The sequence below is a fragment of the Nannospalax galili genome, unplaced genomic scaffold (genome assembly GCF_000622305.1).
Source record: "Nannospalax galili isolate Female #2095 unplaced genomic scaffold, S.galili_v1.0 scaffold24, whole genome shotgun sequence".
In the NCBI taxonomy this organism is placed as follows: domain Eukaryota; kingdom Metazoa; phylum Chordata; class Mammalia; order Rodentia; family Spalacidae; genus Nannospalax; species Nannospalax galili.
The window spans coordinates 2,031,382-2,055,048 of NW_008352654.1; the positions used below are offsets into that span (position 1 = coordinate 2,031,382).

The 23,667-nt window shown below is 45.5% G+C and overlaps 1 protein-coding gene and 1 long non-coding RNA gene across 2 annotated transcripts in view; one reads left to right on the forward strand and one right to left on the reverse strand.

The window, feature by feature from the left end:
• Elmsan1 (ELM2 and Myb/SANT domain containing 1) overlaps positions 1-23,667 on the forward strand; it is a 77,211-nt gene that overhangs the window by 10,658 nt on the left and 42,886 nt on the right. The gene's annotated exons all lie outside the window — the stretch shown is intronic.
• LOC115067102 lies at positions 15,660-23,516 on the reverse strand. The gene is made up of 3 exons (XR_003846537.1): positions 23,112-23,516; positions 21,349-21,713; positions 15,660-15,786 (listed from the first exon to the last, which is right to left on the reverse strand). It is a non-coding gene; the product is annotated as an uncharacterized LOC115067102 (long non-coding RNA).

Consider the following 23,667-nt stretch of genomic DNA (forward strand, 5'->3'; position numbering starts at 1 on the left):
AGATCTCTGTGAGTTCGAGGCCAGCCTGGTCTACATAGTGAGTTCCAGGCCAGCCAGGCTATAGGAAGATCCTGTCTCAAAAAAAAAAAAAGATAACTCACTCATCTTAGATACCTGTATAGATCAATTATTAAATGCAATGAGACCTCAGTTATTCAGGAACTTGACTATCTCCTCACAACTCAAGCCTGGTGTTGTCTTCTCTTGGGACTTTTCCTTGTATGTGAAATGGGTGCCTACCTATGCTTTCTGGCCAGCTGAGCAGGCATCCGTACCTTGGCCTTCATCACTCTCCACCCCTAATAAATATTATTCCCAACAATTAGTCTCTTATGGTGCCACTGACAGTGTTTACTTGATTTAAAAGGACCAACCAGGTCATGCCGTTGCTAATTGGATTAGGAATAACAGTAAGGATAGGTATAGGGATAGGAGGGATCACTTCTTCCATCACTTAATATCGTAAACTATCCAGAGATTTAACAGACAATGTTGAGTTGCCAAATCTCCAGTAGCTTTACAGAACCAGGTAGATTCCTTGGCAACAGTGTTCCTACAAAACACAAGAGTACTAAACTTACTAACAGCTAAAAAGGGAGGATTATGTCTCTTCCTAAATGAAGAACGCTGTTCTTATGTAAATGAGTCAGAGATACAGCCCAACAACTAAAAGGATTGATTTAAAAAAAGGAGACAAGATCTGGCTGGTTCTTGGAGCTCTTGGAACAATATCGGGAGGTGGGCATCCTGTCTCCTCATTAGTTGGTCCTTTCCTTGTGCTCTTCACGGCACTCTTGTTCAATCCCTGTGTCCTTAACATGGTAACTTGGTTTGTCTCCTCTTGCCTAGAGGCCATAAAGTTCCAGATACTCCTCCAAGATTATCAGTGATTAGACAAAATGCCCCTTAAAAAAAGATGACCCTTAGTGAAGTTAAGAGGGCATCAAAGGGGGAAATGAGATGGGAAAAACCCCACAGCTAGTTAAGAAACAAAACCATATAGGCCTTATCTTAGGAAAACAGTCCTATGCTAGTCTACTAAGTAAACAGCTGCTCACTTAACCTTTGCTTCTGCTTCTGTAAACGTGCTTCCTGCTTGAAACTCCAGTTCATAGTCTCTTATCACATAGGCTGGAGACCCCTACAACTCTTGTGCCTGGCCTGCAGTCATATAGGCAGGAATTCAAACCCACCAATGACAGAATGGGTCTAGAATGATGCTGGATTGTTTGTAAATACTACAAAAATTGTGGTCTGGGCTCAGGCTTTGGAGATACTCCCAAGTCTCTGCTGGCACTAATAAAGTTTGTGATTTCTCCACTCTGTCCCTGGTGCCTGATTTGAGAGCAGTGATTCTTGTGTGAGTTTACAGTCTTTTATGTAGAACCTGGCAGAGACTAGAAGTGCCTAAAGGCCTTCACAGCATAGCTGGGAGACTGGCAGGGAGGGGCCCCTTGCAAGGCCTGCTCCCTGGGATTGTGGTACCACCTGGGGCAGTCTCTCACCCATTTTTTCAGTTCAGTCTGGCTGAGTTTTGCTCCCAACTCAGGCTCTTTCCTCAGCTTGCGGGGCTTTGCCTCTGTTCACAGAACTTGCCCTGCAGCAGTACACAGTGTGGTTTAAGACTGGAAACCTAATCCTGACTTCCTCTCCTATCTTATGTAAATGCTGGTTTATAGTTTGATATAGCTGCTCAGTTCACAGCCCCTAAGCAGCCCTGGCTACTGCCTTGCTATGCACAGTTAAGAACAGCAATGAGGGGGTTGGAGAGATGGCTCAGTGATTTAAGAGCACTGGCTGCTCTTACAGAGGACCTGGGTTCGATTCCCAGTACCCCCATGGTGGCTAATAACCGTCTACAACTCCAGTTCCAGGGGATCTGATGCCCTATTCTGACCTCTGCAGGCATTGCATGACACAGGTGCACTTACATACACGCAGGCAATACACTCATACACATAAAATAAAAATAATATTTTAGCCAGGTATGGTTAGCACATGCCTTTAATCCAAGCACTTGGGATGCAGAGGCAGGTGGAGCTCTGTGAGTTCAAGGCCAGCCTGGTCTACATAGTAAGTTCCAGGTAGCTGGGGCTACAGGGAAACACTGTCTCAAAATGACCAAATATATATATATATATATTTTTTTTAAATTTTATTTTATTTTTAAAAACTATGAACAGCCAGGCGTGGTGGCGCATGCCTTTAATCCCAGCACTCGGAGGCAGAGTCAGGCAGATCTCTGTGAGTTCAAGGCCAGCCTGGTCTACATAGTGAGCTCCAGGACAGCTGGGGCTACAGGGAGACACTATCTCAAAAAGACCAAAAAAAATGATGAAAAAAAATCTTTGATTCAAAACTTGACACATATAAAAGATAATTGTATTGTTCCAAGAAGAAAAACAGCAGAGGAAATTAGGGAGTGCAGCAACTTTGGCAAAAACCCTAAAAGGCTACTGGGAGAAGCAGCCACAGAATTTTGTGGAAGAAGGCAGTCAGAATGGAGCCTTTTAAGCTGTCTAAGCTGATATTTATATTTGTATACTTCTGCCTCCTTCTGGCTGCTCTCACAACCTACACAGCCTAGTGTTTTGACATCACAACTTACCTCCAAAAATGGAGATGGAACACCCCTGGCTAAAGAGGGCATTCCAGGCTCTTAAAGCACTGCAATTTTCCAGATGCCATAGCTGGCTGTTCTGAACTGCAGGTTTGATCCCTTCTATAAAACAGCCTTCAATTCAGTTCTCATTCTTATTGAAGTATCTCTCAGTGAGACCCTCAAATCTTCTCTTTTCTGCATGACACAGGGCAAAAGTGTTCCGACTTTGTGTCTTATGTACCACTCGAAATGCACACAGGGCTTTGAATAAACCTCAGATAAAAGATGCTCTGTAATCTCACTTAAAATGGTGTCTGCAAGGGTCATCCTCCTGCTTAACACTCTCAATGGCTCCCCACTGTCTGCATGGTAGAGATCAAACTTCTAGGCTGATGGTCAGGGTCTTGCACACAGGGTTCTGACCTCTGCTGTTCTCCTGTCCTAAATTATAGTCCTGACCCAGTGACCCACTCCAGGTATTTGTCCAACCACTGGCAGGCACTCCTACCTCTCATACTTTATTGGAGGCCAGAGATACCCCCATATTCCTCTTTTCCACTTGGCTCAGTCCTGCTCTCCTCCAGCCATGTTTACGTTCCCTTCTATAAGAGTTTCTCTGACCTACCCTGTGGGCCACTGCCTGAGACTCCAGTAATATTCATTAGGGCCTGTGCTGAAAAAAATGTTGAGTCCTGGTCTAGGGATTTTCAGCTGTGCTTTTGAGCCATGGTTTCATTCATATCTTCTGTCAAGCTCCTTAAATGTGCTTTTAGATAAAAATGATCCATTTTTATTAATCTGGAAGCCCTTGTTTTGGATATTATATCCCCAGGCCTGTTGTATAGCCCATGTTAGTAACATATGATGATGATGATTATGATGACGGAGGTGATGATGATGGTGATGATACAAAGAGCTTTAGTTGTTGAATATGTCTACTTACGTACAGGTATGCATACAAGCTAAGTCTTAAGAACCATGATTCCTGGTCTTCCTTGCAAACATGATTTCTGGCTCCCCTGCATGTTAGCCCCTCTCTGGCACCTTCTGGCTTTGCACCTCATTAATTTTCTCCATTCCTAGCACTGCTTTCCCCTGGGTGTCAGACAGTGTCTGTCCAACACTGGCACTCACTCCTCCTTGTCCTGATTTGGCCTGGTGGGCATGCCTAGATGTTCCCCCATGCCTTGAGCAGTCTCAAGGGGAGAGGGTTAATTGCCTAGATTGGCCTGGCCTTCCGGGGGAACCTGACTTAGGTAAGGCGGTCTGACCAACTCTCAGGCAAGACTTGGGAGACAGGCAAAGAACTGCTTCCCAGGTGGCTGCAGAATTTCTTTGTGTGAACCAATAAAACTAGGCTATACTATAAAACTGAGTCTTGGTGGTGGTGGGATCCAGGCTAAGCTCTGACATGGAGTTTGATGAGGAGAATCCATTGCCTTCACCCAATTCTCAGGCTATGACTCACAACCTTGCCTCATAAGCTAGATTCTTTTTTTTTAAAATTGTGTGTATGTATAGATGATGTATGTATGTGAGGTGAGTGTGGGTATACATGGGCATACCATGGTGCATGTGTGGAGGTCAGAGGACAACTTTGTGGAGTCAGTTTTCTCACATTTATGTGGGTTGTAGGCACTGAACTCAGATCACCAGGCTTGTGAAGCCTTTACCTACTGAGCCATCTCACCAAGATTCTTTTTTACTCAAGATATAATTCATACTGTAAAATGTACTTCACAAGGTAGATTCTTTAATTTTTTTGGTTTAAAAATAGAATGTAGTAGTTTCTCCCCTTCCCCCAATTTTCTATTTCTTATTTGGGAAGCTAACATATAGACATAATTGAAAATTCAAAAGATATGTTATACAGTATAAAATAAGTTTCAAAATAATCTCAACATAGACAAAAGATACTTGTTATACACACATATTTAGAAGGATTAGAAAAATCTGTGTGTATTAACTATGAGAGAAAGAAGATTTTCTCAAGAAAAATTCAAAACCCAGAAGCTATAATAAAATATTGATAAAAGTAGGGGCTCTGGCGATGACTCAGAAGGCAAAGTGTTTGCCATGCATGTATGAGGACTGGAGTTTAGATCCCCAACCCACGGAAATGTCAGGTGGATGTCATGGCCTACCTATAATCTCAGCATTCAGGGAATCCGTAAACAGAATTATGGAGATTGTTTTCTATCAGTACATGTGTAAAGCTGCCTCATTTTTTCCAGTGGCTAAACTGTGTTCTATTATGTGAAATGCTGTAATTTCTCTTGCTCTGTCTATATCCTAAGCAGGCCTAGGGCTTGCTCTGTAGTTCAAGCTGGCTTCAAACTTATGACCTACCTGCAGCCGTGTCTTTTTTGATTACAGGTATGTACCACCATGCCCTGCTCAAACACTTTCTTGGTACTTAAATTTATCTTAATTTGTTTTTCTTTCTAGAAGTTTCAGTATCCAAGACTGAGCACCAGATGAAGTATGGGTTAGGTAGTATGAAATACCTGTGAGTTTAAATGCCACAGTATCACACAGTATGTTGAGATACTTATATTATGATGTCTCACCACAGTAGGCCCAGGGCTCTTAGCCCATGCTCATCTGTGATTGGAACAGTGGGTTTACATGACTGTTTTCTTTATTCTATTCTGTTCCTTTTCACCCTTCACTCCCTCCTTCCCTTGCTCTCTCTCCTCTCTTCTGCTAAGTGTGACTATTTAAATTTGTATAATTTAGATGAACATAGTAAGAGATTCCACTGTGTGCCTTGTGGGAAGGTCCTGGGGGCTGTAAGTTAGGAAATAATTATAGGAGGTTAAGTAAGAGAGATTCTTAGAATAGACACAGGGGAATAATAGAAAGGAGATTCATGGAGCAGGCTTTAAACTACAATTTGTTCACCTGGGATTGCAGATAAAAACCTTGTGCTTGGGTTGCCCTGCCCTTATTGTGGGACCTGGGGAGGGCACTGTCTGTGTGAGGGGGCATTTTGATCTAAGACTGTGACCTGCTGTATGCCCTCTGCTCGGCCTCTCCCATCTTTTCAATCTTCCTATTGCAGGCCAGTAAGGAACCTGCACAAGTAACCAACCAGTATGAATCTATCTTCTGCTGCATACTGCATAAGCTCTGGGGTAATTGGGAGTCCAGGAGCAACTCTTGACCTTGTCTTGCACATATACTAGAGAAGGTGGAAGGCTCAGGATTTCTATCATCCCTCCAAGGAGGCTCTAGCAGATGGCCTTTAGAATCTGATTTCCACAGTTGTGGAGGAGAAGAAAATTATTGATGTCCTAGCAGTGGTAACCATGCCCTGTGCAGTTTCTAAGGTGATGTCCTCACCATCTTCGTTCTTTTTCTCACTTACACTACATTCATTTATTAAGCCTCTGATGTGTGTTTGGTACTAGGAATACAATGATGACAAAAGTTAAAGTTTCCCCTCCGACATGTTTACTGTCTGTGAGGGACAGTTGTGCACAATTTCCAAAAGCAGTTAAGTGCTACAGAAGTCAATGTTTAGGAGTCTCCTGGGCTCAGAGGAGAAACTGGTTAATTCTCTAGGGTCAAGGGAGGGTGAAAAGTCAGGAACCACCTAGGATGGTCTCACACCTTGTATGGTGCCTGTGTTGTGCATGCATGCAGCTGTAGAATTGATGAAGGAGACTGCTTGAGCTGAGGAGCCTGAGAAGCAGGTGGGCATCCACCAGATGACAAGGGGTGCCAGGGTACAAGGAGCAACTCAGCAAGGCCTTGAGAGCAAATTGCAAGTGGCAGGGAATGCTGAGAACTAGTGGCAGTGGGCAGGCCAGGTCATAGGCTGCTCAAACATGTCAGCAAAGAGGTCTGGACCACTCCGGAGGCTGTGGGGGGCATGTCTAGAACTAGATGGGGTATGTGTGCCTAGGGATGTGGGTGGATGAGAGTTTCCTTTTGAAAGATCACTCAGCTGCAGTTTGGAGATTAACTGGAAGTTGGTGAAAATGGACAGCAAAGACATCACTGAGGAGGTATGACAGTCATTGGGTAAGAGGGAGGAAAGTAGAAGATGGTTTAGGGAGGTGTCAGAAAGTTAGCCTGATGGACCTACTGAATGTTCAGCCCAGGGACAAGCAAAGGGTTTGCTTAAATTTCTGTTCAAGATATAGAATGCAGAATGGAGTTTAGGGGAAAGACGTTGAGTCGACTTTTAGCCATGCTGCGTTGTAGGGACCTATGAGACATCCGAGGGAGATGTCTAGAAGGCAAAACTGGTCTGGGGCAGAAAATCCCCAAGAGATGACATGGGGGGCGGCTAGCCCTTGCACCCCAAATAACCTATATGTCATCTAGGTTAAAATGATAGCTTACCATGCAGCTGCATCCTCAAGACAAGTTTCAGACGAGCCTGATCATCCCTCTAGCTCCCTTGGTCTATTAGACATTCTGGAGCAGATTAGGGGGGAATCACCAGCACATAAAAGGAGTTCAAGCTCACAGAGCCAATGACATCATGCAAGGAGGAAGTGGGAAATCACTAGTTAAGGGCTATGGCTGAGAAGAGAGTTAACAGCAGAGACTGAAGAGGCAGGGAGGTGAGGAAGGATGAAAACAGGAGAGTTTGATGTCCAGAAAGCCAAAGGAGGAGGCAACGGCATTTTATGAGAACAGGGACTACGATTTTGTGCATGAAGTTACAGTGCATTGCACTTTGGGGAGCTATTATCATTCTTTAAATTGAGTTGAAATTGATCAACCATTGATCAATGACAAGTCAAGAAAGAGACTGAAAGAAAGGACTTACTGGTTTAGTAATTAGGAGGTTATTGAGGCTTTGCCATGGAGGGGGTTGGGGGCATCTCGTGTGATGTAACTTCCCTGTAAAAATATAGGGCATCATCTGCCCCACACTGAAATGGTATGTGCAGGATCTACAACCTAAATTTCCCAAGTCTAAATCCATCTTTTTCTGAGCTGGTAGGAAGTAGAGGAGGGTCCACAGCAACAGAGATGCTTTTAATGTTGATATTAATGCCCTAATGCAGTACATCTGGTCAGATTCAGAGCCAGAGTTGTATCTTGACTTTATAGCATTTGCTCATATTTGTTATTCTTAGGTGGCTGTGATCCTTTTGGATAGTTATGGGTATTTTAAGTAGACTCTTCACAGAGGAAAAGGTAGAGGTGGCTTCTTTCTCCTCCTTCTCTCTTTTTTTTTTTTTTTCGTCTTTTTGAGACAGGGTCTCCCTGTAGCCCCAGCTGTCCTGGAACTCACTATGTGGACCAGGCTGGCCTCGAACTCACAAAGATCCGCCTGCTTCTTCTTCCCAAGTGCTAAGGCGTGCACCACCATGGCCCAGCTTTCCTCCACCTCTTTCTCCTCTTTTTTTTCCTTCCAATGCTGGGGATCAAACCCAGGGCCTTATGCATGTTAGGCAAGCACGCTACCTCAGAGCTGCATCTCCAACTGGAACACAGATGCTTGAGTGGAGTGTTGTTTCATGGGCCACAGGGGTCTGTGTGTAGATAGGAGATGCTATAATAGTCCAGTTCTTAGGTCTACAATTAGAAGCTGACTCTAGCTAAACTGAAAAGAAATTTACTGTGGAGGATACCTGGTGGTTCACTGAACATCCTGGAGGGATGCAGAACAAGATTCACCATCAATCAGGATCTGTGGGAAGTTGGGTTGCTAGAACCAAAGTCATGGGACTGAAGACACTGACCCTGACCTGGGATCACTGTTGTTGGCATGCCTGGATGGTACCAAACTATTCAGAATGAGTTCTGAATTCTCTATGCTTTTGCATGCCATTCATTCCATTGGCAAAGCCCAGGTTGAGCATTCAGTCAGCTTAGCTTACATCACCTCCCTGCATTTTTGCTGCTGGCTCTAAAGAGCAAAGCTCTGGAGGCTTAGCTTCCCCAGTGGCAGGTGGAACTCTGCCTCCCATTGGGACTCAATGCCAGGTGCCTGAAACCAAGGGAGGAGTACCCAAGGGGGCTAGAGGGACGATCATGCTGGATGGACAGCTGACCCCATAGAACCTGAAGCCCATCCTAGCACTTATATTGGGAGGATTGGGAAGTATTGGATGTGGGAGGTGGAGACAGGATGTCCCCCTTGGGCCATTGAAAACATTACCCCTTGATTGTAATCTTTTTGGACATCTTTCCAAATCCTTAGCCTGTAACTGAGCTTTAGGATTCTTATATCCTCTGGAGGTCTGAGCATTTCATTTGCAATTGGATTTCCCCACTGGGATTGAAATCATTCCAGTGGAAAAGGTTTGAAATAATCCCAGCATCTTGGGAGGCCAACACATTTGATTCCACTTGAAAATGTCAGTGCCGCCTCATGAGAACAGACACCTAGGCTTGTGGCTCTCTAGGTAACAGTTACAACTTCAATTCTGTTCGTCTCCCAAGGCTGCAGGAGATTCACAGGATCACGGGGTACTTGAGAGGTGCCACCTTGCTTTTCAGACCAGAGGTTATTGTTTGGCTTGTGGTTTAGTTTGTGAAACAATTAAGGTCCCTGGTGCCCAAGCAGCAGTGGGCAACTCTCTACTTCTGAAGATGTCAATCTAGGTAAGATGTTCTACTCAGCCTCCTCCCTGAAGAGCTAGTGGATCTAGGGTGCTGTCTGCCTGGGACGGTCAATATCACCTGCCACACCAGTTTTCTAATCCAAAAGAAATTGGACAGCCCCTGTCCTTCATCTCCTTGAAGCAAGCATCTTCACTGAAAATGTGGCTGTTCAGTTGCAGTAACCTTAGACAAATGAACTAATTTCCTTAAAAACAAAAAGAGAAATGCAGTTTTGAACTTAAGAGCTCTTAGCTGTGGTGACTGCCAGGAGGTCAAGAATTTCCACCCCCCTGGTGCCTTGAAGTGGGAAGCTGCTGCTGCAGGAAGCTGGGTGTATCAGGGGTATCATAGGCTGGATTCATGTGGCCCTAGACTACAAACGATTTCTGATGTGGAGCTTGGTGACCAATGTAGGATAAGGATGGCCAGGGTGGTAAGGAAAAGGGTGAATTCCCGGCCAGTGTTGACTCTGGCCTAATTTACACTCAACTTGCCCATTTTTATCCAGATGAAATAAATTGTGTTAAGAGCACCACTGAAGCGGAAATGAAGTCTCAAGGGACCTGAGTTAGTATATTAAAATAGCTTTGGTCATGTCACCCTTCTTAACAACTCGAGAGCTACCCACATCCTGCAGGAGAAACCCCACCTTCCTCAGTACAGCGCATAAGGCCCTTGTTTGAGCCCAAGCCCACCACTGCCTTAGCACTGCCCTTTCTGTTCCAGCCAGGTCCACTGTTCCTAGACCTATCTTCACTCCTCTCTGCATTTGCTCATTGTTGCTCCCTCTGTGTGCATTGTCCTCCCTGCCTGCCTCCTTCTTGGCAGATGTCCACAGGGCCAGTGAGAAGTCACCTGCTTCCATACTACCTTTTTGAGCCACCACCTTTGTGTTTCTGGCATTGATTTCCCTCCCCACGGTAGGATGTTAAAGTCAGACACAGGTGTGCCTGGCTTCTCATCGGCCTGGAGTTGTGCCTAGCACATAGTAAGTGTCCCACAGAGGACTCCAAGGGCAACCTGAGAGGATGTGGGTGCAGTGGGACCTATGCCCAGGTGACCAGGTGTGCCTGGAGAGTTGGCTATCTGCAGGGCAGCTCCTAGTCTTATTTTTTCCCCTGCTGGCACAACTGACTACTTGGTGGCTATGCTATGTTTTTTTTTTTTTTTTTGAGCCTGTCAACAAGACCCTGGTGAAGGCAGAGTGGATATTTGACAATCCATAACACAGATCTCAACAACTGGTCTTGCCCAGTCTGAGAAGGACTCTGATGAGACACCCTGACAAAGTGTCTGTGGTAAGGAACTGGCTTAAAGGTGGCAAAGACTTCCTACTCTGAGGAAGATCAAATCCTGGCTGCCCTTAGACACCTCCCCCTCCCCCCCAGTTTTCATGACTAGCACAGACTGCTGGCTTTGCACAGAGAGGAAACAAGGAAGAACAAGTCAGCTGACTGTGGGAGGAGAGATGGGGCTCTTTGAAATGAAAGCTCTGTTCAGTCTGGTAACAAAATGTTGTTGCTCTTCCTGTCGGAGGGTGGAGAGGAACACGTTCTCTTGACAGTGACTTCAGGGTATAGCAGGAGTCCTAAAGCAGAAACATGGGATCTTAGTTTATCTATAAAATGAAAAGTTTAGCACACATGAGGTCCTTCCCACTTGGAGATTTGGCAAGCTTGTGAATGAAGCCTGTTGGGTGGTTGTCTTCATGGTGCCTTATGGTAGGACCTGGAGGTCTTTCAGAGGCAGTTTTTCACGATGTAGACATCCTGGGTCTTGATGTTGCTTGGAGAGTGCTTGGGGGAAGATCCTTCTGTCATGGCTGATGAACTGGACTGTTTTTTTTTTTTTTTTTTTTTTTTTTTTTTTTTTTTAAAAAAAAGCTCCCTGTAGCCCAAGCTGTCCTGGATTCACTATGGGGACCAGCCAGGCTGGCCTCGAACTCACAGAGATCCACCTGCCTCTGCCTCCCGAGTGCTGGGATTAAAGGCATGTGCCACCAACGTCTGTCTGGACTGTTTTTTTTTAAAGAGGCTTTTCTTTCTCAAAGCTGAGACAACTTTGGGCAAAACTCACATGTGCATTGCCTGTTAGACCAGTGGTAAGTGCATGACTTATGCTGGTTCTAGGTATATTTCCAGAACCTGGAAGCACATAGTATTTCCTCTCCCTTTTAGGAGCCCATTGATGTGTGTCTTTGTTCTTGGCCCTGGAAGATCAGATTAGGGGGAGCCTGGATGACAAGCAGGAGGACCAGGGTTGAATCCCCAGCACCCACACAAAAAACTGGATGTGGCCACACATGCCTGTAACCCCAGCCCTGGAGATGGGGGTGAAGACAGGAGGATGGCTGGGGTTTACCAACTGCTAACCTAGCTCAAGGTTCATTGAGAGACCCTGTTTCAAGAGAATAGGGCAGAGAGTGGTAGAGACCACTGGCATCCATATAGGAATGCATAGGCATGTGTACCTCCTTCCAACACACACACACACACACACACACACACACACACACAGATGCACACACACATGCACGCGCGCACACACGGAAGATCTATGCACAAAGCTATGGGTTCGATCCCTAGCATTAGCAGGAAAAAGTACTCCCTGGTTGGTAGAACTGAGAGATGTTGTCAGAAAAACTACTTTGGAAAATAGACAATCCAGGTAACTCACAGAGAACAATATATATTTTTAAACACTGAGCTTAAAGCTGCAAGAAAATGCTAATTGCTTTTCACCTATTAGTGCTACTCTTAAGAATTAATTCTAAGGAAATAGTTCTGAAAAGGAAAAGAGAGCTATTGGCAAAAAAGGTATTTGTGGCAATCTTGTTTAATATAGCAGGAAAACTGTTAACTGCCTCAGGGTTCTATGTGGCTAAATAATTCATGGTACTTGGACTCTAGAGAGTATCATACATTAATATAAAGATAATGCTAATTTATGGAACAATGTTGATGAATTTTTATGAAAAGAAGTAAAGCACGAAACTGTGCATGCAGTGGATGAATGTATAACAGCTTGAGTGTCTTGGCCATAGTATAAATTGGCATAATGTAAACACTGGATTTAGGTGAATAGGTTATGCTTGAAGTATTTGTATATTTTATATAAAGTATCTATACTTTTTAAAAGACTAGGCCTCAACATCAAAGACTTTGGAAATGGGTGGGAAGGAGGCCAGGGAGGGAATCCAAGCCTCCCATCTGTTACCACCAGGAAGACTCAACTGCTCTGTCTTATCAGTCACTGTTGCTGCATACTGGGGCTGGGGAATTCAGATTGGCTTTACTGCACTACCTGGCTAGCCATATAACCTCAGGGTTCACAGTATAAGGACTCTGTCTTCTGTGCGGTTGCTGCAACCTCGGGTGGCTCAGAGCCTCAGAAGGTTGTTCACACCTGAGTTTCCAAGGAACCAGCCAGCAGGGTGAGCATGTAGCCCTTGAGGCTCTGAGCCACCCACTCAGTACCTGCGGGCCCTACCCACAAGGGGAGGGAGTCATTTGTCTCTTCTGCAGTTCCTAACTGGCAGCAGGAGGATGTGCTTTGCAAGCTGACCTCCACAGCCCAGCCTCACCCAGGTGGGGCCCTAGTGAGGTAGTGTCTTGGGTGTGTCTACTGTTGCACATATTTTAGTATTGAACTTAAGAGTTGTTCTTTAGTGCTGGCCATATAAAGCCCCCACCTTCATCCAGTCCACCTTTGGCTTATCAAACAAGCAGTACTGTCCATGAGCTCTGCCCAGACTTGCAGTTGTGTTGAAGCTGAGTAGTCAGCATTTCTGAACTTCTGGGGCCTGGTAAATAGTCCACCACTCTTCGTATATTACACCCTTCTGTGGCCTTTTCTTCAAAGTGGGGAACTTTCTTGACATATGGAAAGTCTGTTTAGCAACCCTTTGCTATGCCCGGGAGTTGCTGCCCAGGAGTATGACCCCAGCAGGAAATGGAAACTCATTGGCAGTGTTTGGAGTCTTGGGGTAGGTGGGGCTAGAGAACTCTGGGTGTATCTTGGGTGGACAGGTTGGAGCTTGTTTAAACAAGGACCAATGTAACAGAACATGGAGATAGGTTTGGATATGTCCTGACCTATCTGGGATCCCGTTTTCTCCAGCACATGTCTGCTAAAACCAAATTCCAGACTGTCAGAGATCTGGAGTTTTTTGTTTTGTGACCAGACTGAAATAGGACCTTGTGTCTAGAGATTGGCCAGGGTCAAAGAGGAATTGGAAAAAGAATGTGGGTTCAGGGCTTGCCAGGGTGCTCATGAGGGGTACCCAAGACAGTTTCACGTCTTCTAGGACAAACAATGCTCATGTGTGTATCTGGAGTCAGGGATGCAGGCTATTACACCTCCCTTGAATATTGTGTTCATTCTTAGGTGCTCTGGCTCCACCTTTGCCCTCCAGTGACAGTGAGATCAGTTCTGATCATTGTTGGTGACTGAATATTAATTGCCACAGAGTTAAAGTAGCAGGTCATCTTCCTGAGCTCAGGACTAGCCCCTCTCAGTTCCTTAATTTAGAGACCATGTGGGTACCCCAGGGTTGTCAGCTGCTCAGTTTTTTGAAGCTTGAAACACATTTCCATAGAAACAATGCTATAAATGGTTTCTAGGTTCCTAAGGCTAGCCCACAAAGAACCCTGGTATCATCTCAGAAGCTGCTGAAATTAAGTATTAGTAAAATTGAGAGCACGCATGCAGCAGTTAAGCATTCACACACAGGACGTTGGAGGTTAAATGGTGTGGGTTTCTTTGGGTAACTTGATTTCTTCTGTGAGCATCTTTTGAAGTCCTTCAGATAGGGACGTTTAGGGTCCTTCTGCCCATAGTCATAACCTTTCCTCTCTGTTTGCATTCTTTCTCTCATCCTCATCCAGATGCCAGGGGCTTGAGCCTATCTGCCCCCTGGGACCCTGGCCTGGGGTACTGTATGATGAGGAAATCCTATTCAGTGGCTCCTATATCATGGTCTGGATCATTATCAGTCCTTGTTATTTAAACGAGCTTCATCAACTTGACAGAACAAACATTATAGTGCAACAATTTACACTGGTTAGACTTCTCACTTGATTGTTTCTAATGATCCTGTGGAAGTTTTAACGTTTGCAAGTTGGCCTCTAAACAGTTCCTTGGGCTAGTTCTGTCACTTTATATGGTTGCATCAGATTTCATCAGTTTTATCAGATTGGTCCATGTGTTGGGCCCATTCCCATGTCATTCTGTTGTTATTTTGGATTGTCTTCATGGGAGATTGTCTCCCAACCATAATTACCTGGTTAGAGCCTTAGACTTTTTCAACACAATGCCAGATCACATTCTAGAAGGATTTAAGCAGCTTAGGGTAGTGCAGGAATGGATGTGTAGCTGTTCTTCCAAAACCCTCTCAACAGCAGCTTTCTTGTCTTATTTACTTATTTTCAAGTTGACTAGGCACTAATGGGGCCCTAATGGTGTTCTAATTTACATATCCTAAAATTGCTGCTGAGACTACATTTTTTCCTCCTGATGATTTGCTGTTTGTGTTTCCTCATGTGTCAAACCCTGCTCATCTCCTGCAACTGCTGGAAAACCTCCTGCTAATGTGTCTCTGAGAACCACTTTCCTCTTGGGAAACACAAGTCTTCCTCCCTCCCTGCCTGGGTGGGGCCTACTCTTCAACCTTGTCTGATTCATTTTCATACTTGGAAGGTTGACTACCCCAGTGACTCTGGCCTTCAGCCTTCTGAATTCTGGGGTACAAGGGACAGGCTCTAGGAGAGCCCTGGGATAGAGGCTAAAGGGCAGGAGGTTAAAGGGAGTCAGAGGCTTTCTGAGGAGCTCCTGAAGGAAGTTTATAAAGTGACCACCTTGGAGGGTGGTTGCCCAGAAGTGCCTGGGGAGAAGCCTCAGGCTGTAAGGTCTCTGGAGTTCATTTGGTGTAGGGGTCATGCACTCAACACACACTCAGAGGCCAGCAGGGAACTGGGAGAATGAAATGACAGGCTGGCACAGTGTGATGATAAATGAAAGTAAGCCTTGGCCTAGGAAGGAGTAGGACCAGCAGAAAATGGGAATGTGTGAGCCAGAGCCGAGTGCCACTCCTCCTGCTGTGCCGTTCAGCCCCTCCTCCCAGGTGGAACGCTCCCAGATGTGGCCAATGCACCCAACTTGTGTTTTTAATTTTTTTGTTTTTGTTTTTCCATGACAAACCAGAAATATTAATTTTCAGTTTGAAACTCCTGATTACAAAAAAAGGGTCAGCAGTAAAGTCAGTTAGAATAAAACATAATATATGGGTCAGATAAACTATCCCTATGAGGGAGGAAGAATGGTTTACCAGGCTCCATGAATTTTGATTTTATCCAGTTTCCTTATTTGGGAAACACAGGCTCTGAGAGTATCCATCCTCTATGATATGGCGGAGAGAAGGAATCAGAGTCCAAGATCAAATTCCATCTGTATGACCTTGGGACAGCTGCTTCACCTTCATGAACCTCAGCTTCCTTATCTATAAAATGAGGATAATGCCTTCCTCTCAGGGTGCTGGGTGAAACCATAGGTTTTCTCTTGTCAGGCATACCCTAGAGGCTTGATTGTGTTAGGCTGGTCCTGTGTACGGTCATCTGGAAAATCAGAGGAAGAATCAGGCATAGAACTTTGCTCACATGATTTTTAGTTCATAGGCTATTCCACATCCTCTATCCTTGCTTTCATGGGGCATTTCTGTAGGTATCTAGACATAGGAGTCCTTCTTTTATGAAAATTATAGGTTACTTATGAGAGCTTAAGTGCTAAACTGCTACTGAGCTCAGATAATGGGGCCTCACAGCACAGTGGACTTTGTGTTGTAGGCTCTAGGACCCAGGAGACCACATATCAGTTCTAATAATACCATACACCACTGAACCCAAGGAGTCACTGATTCTAATAGATACCTTTATTTTATGTCAAGTTAAAAAAGAGAAAATGGGGCTGGAGAGATCACTCAGTACTTAAGAGTGCATACTGCTCTTGCAGAGGACCTGAGTTCAGTTCTCAGTCCTTCTATCAGGTGGCTCAAAACCAACTGTTAACTCCAGCTCCAGTGATCCAACACCCTCCTCTGAATTCTGCAGGTACCTGCACTCTTATGCACCTACCCACAAACAGACACATATATAAACATGATTTTTTTTATTTTTATTTTTTGGTCTTTTGAGACAGGGTCTCCCTGTAGCCCCAGCTGTCCTGGAACTCACTATGTAGACCAGGCTGGCCTTAAACTCACAGAGATCCACCTGCCTCTGCCTCCCGAGTGCTGGGATTAAAGGCGTAGGCCACCACACCTGGCCATAAACATGATTTCTTAAAAAACATAAAAAATAAATCTTTTTAAAAAGAGAGAGAGGGGCTGGAGAGATGGCTCAGTGGTTAGGAGCACTGGCTGTTCTTCCAGAGGACCTGGGTTCGATTCCCAGCAACCAACCACATGGTGGCTGACAACTGTCCATAACTCCAGTTCCAGAGGAATCTGATGCCCTCTTTTGACCTCTGTGGGCCTTGCAGGACACAGGTGCACTTATATACATGAGGCAATACACTCATACACATAAAATAAAAATAATAAATATAAGAGAAAGAGAACTGGTAACTAAATCACACATACAGGCCTATAGGCTCAGTATCGAAGGCTGAGTCAGGAAGATGGCTTGAACCCAGGAGTTTGAAGCCAGTTTGGGCAATATAGTAAGATCCTATCTCATGCATAAAAACCAAAATCCATAAACCAAACCACCATAACAAATACATGTTATCCATTGTAAGAAGCATCTTGATTCCAGATGTGCTAAAATGGGGAGGGGTGTACGTCTTAGAATCAATGTAACACTGTAACAATGAAAATAGAAACAATGTTCTAGTAATTGATTACTTTATTTACTTACTTTTTTTTTTTTTTTTCTGAGACAGGGTCTCCCTGTAGCCCCAGCAGGCCTGGAACTTGTTATGTAAACCAGGCTGGCCAGAGATCTCACCCATTTCACAGAGATCTGCCTGTCTCTGCCTCCTGAGATTAAAGGTGTGCACCACCACTCCTATTTATTTATTTATTTATTTAATTTTTGTCTTTTTGAGACAGGGTCTCCCTGTAACTCCAGCTGTCCTAGAACTCACGATGTGGACCAGGCTGGCCTTGAACTCAGAGACCTGCCTGCCTCTGCTGGGATTAAAGGCGTGCGCCACCACGCTCAGCCTGATTTATTTTTTTAAAGATTTATTTATTTGGTGGGGGCTAGAGAAATGACTCTGGTTAAGAGCACTGGCTGCTCTTGCAGAGGACCCACGTTTGGTTTCCAGCATCCATATGGTGGCCAACAACTGTCTGGAACTCCAATTCCAGGGAATCCGACACCTACTTCTGGCTTCTGTGGGCACTACACACATGATACACTTACCTATATGCAGGAAAACACTCACACATAAAATAAATAACTAAATAAAATAAAAATTAAAAATAGAATTAAAAAAAGGCTTTAAAAAATTTTTATGTGTATGAGTGTTTTGGGTACATGTGTAAGAGTACCACATGTGTGCAGTGCCCACAGAGGCCAGAAGAGGGCATCAGATCCCCTGGAACTGGAGTTATAGGTGGTTGTGAGCCACCATGTTTGTGCTGGGAATGAAACCCAGGTCCTTGGGTCCTCTGAAAGAGCAGTAAATGCTCTTAACTGCTGAGCATCACTCTACCCCCCTAATTGATTACATAAATTTTCCTACATGTGGTTTTATGGATGCATTTATCACAAGTATTTGCTAGCACCCACCATGTGCAGGTACTATGCAGACATCAGGAATACCAAGGTGAGGAAGATCTAGGTTGTGCCCTTGAGGAGCTCTGGTCCTGGGCCATGATGCTCTGACCCCAGAAAGGATCAGTAAGCAGAGAGCATATGTAGACTGTGGAGTAAAGAGGAATGGAGGTGAATGTGTAGGAGTGGAGACCTAGCAGGGGTGTGGGTGCCTGCAGGTTACTGTCGGGAGGAAGAAAAGCAGCAGCTAAATAAGGCAAACACTGTAAACCAAACCACCACAACAAATAAATACATGTTATTCATTGTAAGAAGCATCTTGAGGGGCTGGAGAGATGGCCCGGCAGTTAAGAGCACTGACTACTCTTGCAGAGGACCTGGGTTCAATTCCCAGCACCCACATGGTGGCTATGAACTGTCCTTAACTCCAGTTCCAGGAGAATCTGAAGCCCTCTTCTGACCTCCACGGCATTGCACAACACTGGTGCACTCACATACATGCAGGCAATGCACTCATACACATAAAATAAAAATAATAAATAATATTAATAAATAATAATTTTTTTAAAAAAGCATCTTGATTTCAGATGTGCTAAAATGGGGGGGTACATCTTCGAATCAATGAGACAGTAACAATGAAAGTAGAAACAATGTTCTAATTTTTACTTTTTTTTTTTTTTTTTGAGACAGGGTCTCCTTGTAGCCCCAGCTGGTCTGGTACTTATTATGTAGACCAGGCTGGCCTCAAACTCACAGAGATATGTCTGTGCTAATTTCCTGAACCCACAGGCAATCCTGCAGCACAAATTGCTATACCACACAATCAGTCCCACCAAAGCTCCCTTTGGGGGGGACAGTGGTGACTTTTTAGCCAGCACTCAGCTGCAAGCTTGGTAAAACAGATCCAGGAGGACTCTGACACTATGCATTCATCAGCTTCCCCCTGCTTGGAAGAATGAAGGGAGGTTTCCTGAAAGAGCTGCTATGAGTTCCAGTCTCCTTGGAGACCTGGCCATGGGTTACCTGCAGATGAAAGGAGCAGGAGGAGGAACATAAATGAGGATGAGGGTAAGAAAGCAGGCACCTTGGGGAATCTCAGGTGGTTTGTCTGTTTCAAGTGGAGGATGATGCTGAGGGTGGGAAGTAGGGCAGTGCTGGACGGGTCCAAGAATGTGTCTAACAGTCTGGTTCACAGCCCCAGCTTGATGTAGATGATGAGAGCTGCTGAGGAGGGAGCATCCTGATGGCACTGTGGACCATAACATGTATGGCCAGAAGCAAGAAGTCAGCTTTAAGAGATGAGGAAAATGATAGCCAGCACAAATCAAAGACCTAATATGGGCCAGACATTTAAAAACTCTCTCATCCTCACTCTGCAGATGAGCAAATTAAGTCTTTAAGAAACTTTTTTAAGGGGTTGGAGAGATGGCTCAGCAGTTAAGAGCACTGGCTGCTCTTCCAGAGAACTTAGGTTCAGTTCCCAGCACCCATATGGCAGCTAACTACTCTCTGTAACACCAGTTCCAGGGAATTCAACACTCTCTTAAGGTCTCTGCATCTAAATGAATAAATAATTGATTTTTATTTATTTTTTTTGTCTTTTTTAAGACAGGGTCTCCCTGTAGTCCCAGTTGGTCTGGAACTCACTATGTAGGCCAGGCTGGCCTTGATCTCACAGAGTGCTGGGATTAAAGGTATTCACCACCACGCCTGGCCTAGGGTTTTTTTTTTTTTTTTTAAGAAAGCCGTTTAAGTAATTTTAAGGTCATCAGGTTAGCATAAGCCAAGATTGGGACTCAGGAATTAACCTGTGCTTATAACCTGGACACTCCCATGACTATGAATTTTAGATTCTAGTCCCTGATTTATCAGTATTTATTTTCATTTTAAAGCAAGCCCCACTGTACATACTGGATCTCTGGGGATCCCTATCTTCCTGGCGCACTACCATAATGTAGGGAAGCTGAGTTCCAGCAGACAGCCACAAGGGAATCTGTCCAGAGCCTGTTCTGCAGGGGCTTGGGACTGTTAAGTGAGGTCTCTGGGAAGCTGGCAGCTCTTGTAAAGAAAGGGTGCCTCTGTCCCTTGGCCCTGCTGGCCTGCCCTCCCTGGCAGCCACACCTGTTTTGTCCTTCTCCCTGCACCCAGCCAGACATATTTCCAGGAGTGACAGCAGCAGCTGGGATCATCTACAGAAGCTCCCTCTCAAGCTTGACAAAGGCACTCAGAACCTCACTAGGCCTACAGGGGAGGGGCAGGTGGGAGGGATATAGACAGCTGGGGGCTAGTGTATCAGGCATGGCCATGCCCCCGAACAGGTGAAATAAGTATGACTCAAGAGGAGGGTCCCTGGTATTCAAGAATAAAAGAGAGTGCAAGGACTTCTTAGCCCAACTTAGTGACTGGGGTAGTTTTGTTCTCTCTGCTCCCCAAGAAAGGGCCTGGCAAAGGTATACAGAGAAGACACAGCATCCAAGAGGTGTCCTTATTCAGCCCAGGTTCACAGTATTGTGGAAAGATGTAGTAGAAAGGACACAAAGGGAAGAGGGAGGGGCCAGTTTTGAGGGACTCCTCAGATAGGACACAAAATCGATGAGCCCAGCAGAAAATCATCCTGGAGCCCAAGCTGCTCTCCCGTTCTTGTTCTTCCTGCATCAGCCTCCTGAGTTCTAGGATCATAGGTATCTGCTGCTACTACGATTCCTCCTCCTCCTCTTCCTCCTCTTCCTCTTCTTCCTCCTCTTCCTCTTTTCCCCCTCTTCCTCCTCTCCTCTTCCTCTTCTCCTTCTTTATAACAGCTTTAGTGAAGTATACTCAAGTATCATAAAATTCACCCTTGGAAGATTTTAATGGGTTGCACATGGGTGGTGGCCAGTCAAAGGAGTGCTGGACTACTCTGAGCAGCCACTAGAGTTGGCATGTCTCAGCAATCTCTAATACCTTACTCTACTGTCAGTTGGAATCAGAGTTGGGAAAGTAGTCCAGGATGCTTTGGTTATTTCACAGCAGATGGGAACAGGAGCTCTGTATTCTCTTCCCTGTAGTTTGTGAAGAAGTGGGTGGCAGAAAAAGGGTAAGGTCTCAGGAACACCTTCCTACCCCACAATCTCAAAGGTCACCTACTTGGTTCCCCAGAGACTTGTAGGAGGGGCTAGAGCTTCTAAAACCAAAACTTTTACTTTACAAGTCAGTGATTCTGCACTGTCATATCTGCAGCAAGACTGACCTTTAAGGCTTTCCCAGAAAGGCTGTAGTTTCCTTCATACCTGCCATGTGCTTGTTGGGAGGTAGATTTCTGCCAAGCCAAATTTTGAAGTTTGGTTGAGGTGAAGGAGTTGCTGCTCGAAGTAAGCAGAGGTCCTCCAATGACTTCTGTTTCTTGTGCATCTTGCCACTTACCTCTCCTTCCTGTGCTGCTCTTGGGACAGGCCTTGTAGTCTGTGTGGGAGGGGAGGAAGTCCTGGCAGGACGAGGCTGAACAGTGCCCTTTGGAGTGGCTCCTACTTGTTCCCGTGAGGCTGGGCCCTGGTTCTATGGCTCTTCTAGGAATGTGCTCCCCAGCTGCCCTTTCTAGTTGACTGGGGATGTCCCAGGGCTGGTTTGTATTATCTCTCAGGGGCTCCCTCTGCAGAAGCTGAGTGAGCCCTAAGGAATGTCAGGATGGCTGTAGGCCTAATGAGGAGCATGGCAGTAGTGGGCACTGGAGACTGTGGGTTGCTTTTGTTTTCCTCACTTGGACCAATTGTCAGTAGAGGGGCAGAAACCTGCAAATGGAAAAATAAAAAAGGTTGTTATACCCAGGAGCCCTGAGGGTCTAGCTTATACTTGAGGACTTGTGTGCCTGAGTACCCCAGTCCCTCAATTGCTCACTGCCTTACTCTGTGGGAGATTGAAGGAAGAAAGGTAACAGAGGATTGGCTTGCCCTATGATCTTATGTAAGGTACTTAACCTCTCTCAACCTGTGTTCCCATCCTTTGAGAGGGCTAAAATACTCTCACACACTTGTTTAGTAGCTGTATGGGGAAGTGCTTTAAGGCTTGTCATAGTGGATGCTAAATCAGGGACCCTGGGCTTTTCTTTATAGAAGGCAATTTACAAGCCCTCCTTCATTTACTTTGGACAATCAAAGAATCATGGATCTTAAACTGGAAGAGATTTTAAGAAATCATCTGATGTGCCAGGCTGGGTGTGGTGGCACATGCCTGTAGTCCCAGCACTTGGAAGGCAGGTGATCTCTGAGTTCAAGGCCAGCCTGGTTTACACAGTGAGTTCCAGGCCAGCTGGGGCTACAGGAAGACCCTGTTTCAAAAAGACCAAAAAAGAAGAGAGAGAGAGAAAAAAAAAAAGAAAAATCATCTGGTTTAGTCCCCTGGCATAATTATTGGTATTTTGTAGCAAAGACTATTTTAAGTGATCTTTACTTTGACCTGTCTGTCATAGCATAAGACAATCCTTTTTCCTCAGGGGAAAGGTGATTTCCAGGTGCACACAGGTGGCAGTGAAGCCAGAAAAAAGGTGGAATTGGATGGAAAGTCATGTCTCTTAGGATCTTGCAAGATCTGGGCCATTTACTCTCTACATAAATCAAAGACCCAGGCCCTGCACGCTGGGAGGGTGGGGGTAGGGGTGGTGGGGGTGTGTGAGAATCATATTCTGCTGCCCCTCCACTTCTCCTGAGAAATCAAGGGATGCACCTGACAGTTAGGACCAGTCACAGGGGAAAGTGGCTACCAGAACAGTGTATTCTTCAGTGGTTTTTCCTTCAGAGGAAAATCTTCTGACTCATCTTGAGAAGCAATAACAAAGAAACACCGAAATACACCTGACTTTCCCTCTGCTCTGGAAGACCTCCTGAACTGCAGAAATTGTTTTCCATCATTCACTAAACCGGGGAAAAGAGGCACTAGGGCTTGGACCAGAAAATTATATTAGGGAGGGGACCAGAGATGTGGCATTGAGTCAAAAGGTTCTCAACTCTGGCCTGAGTTGTGAGAATTCAATCCAGGAGCTTTTCATCTCCTAAGTAATGGTCATGTGGGTCCTTTATAGGGACAGAGCTGGTTTCTCAGTAACCTTGGTACCGTTGGCAGGCGGGTGGGTTAGAAAGTGAAACTCGGGAAGGGTGTTAATAAAGCGCCTTGGAGAGGACTGCATAATTTACCGTATCCCAAACCACAGTTTTCTTTGTGGAAGAAAGCGACTTGTGCCCTCTCCACCATCGCGCACACACACTTTCCTGGCAGGCTCGATGAGTTTCCAAACATTTCGTCACTGTCTCCTCCTGACCTTGGTGTGCAAGGAACCAGCCGCGTGGCATGTTGGTTACCGCAAAGCCATCGGGGGCTCAGGTCTGGGCTGGGGGAGGGTGGCCACGGCCTGGAGAGTAGAGGTGAGGTCTGCTGGAAATCCCCAGCCTGGGCAGCCGCATGAGGTTTAAAGACGCCTTCCCGGCCTTATTTGGTCGCAGGAAGTGGGCGGCGCCGGGCCTGCTGGCGGAGAGGCGGCCCCAGACAGTTGTGCTGATGAAGTGGTAGAGCTGGTTCCTCCTCGCCGCGGAGCCGTGCGCGCCGGCCAGTCGCTGGGCGCTCCGCGCTCCCAGCCTCGAGTTGTGCAATCCTTTGTAGCACGCCAGAGTCCTCCTCCTTCGCTGTCGCCTCTCGCCCTCTCTCGCTCTCTCTCTTTTTTTCAAGCTGTGAGCTCAACCGATGAGTCAGAGC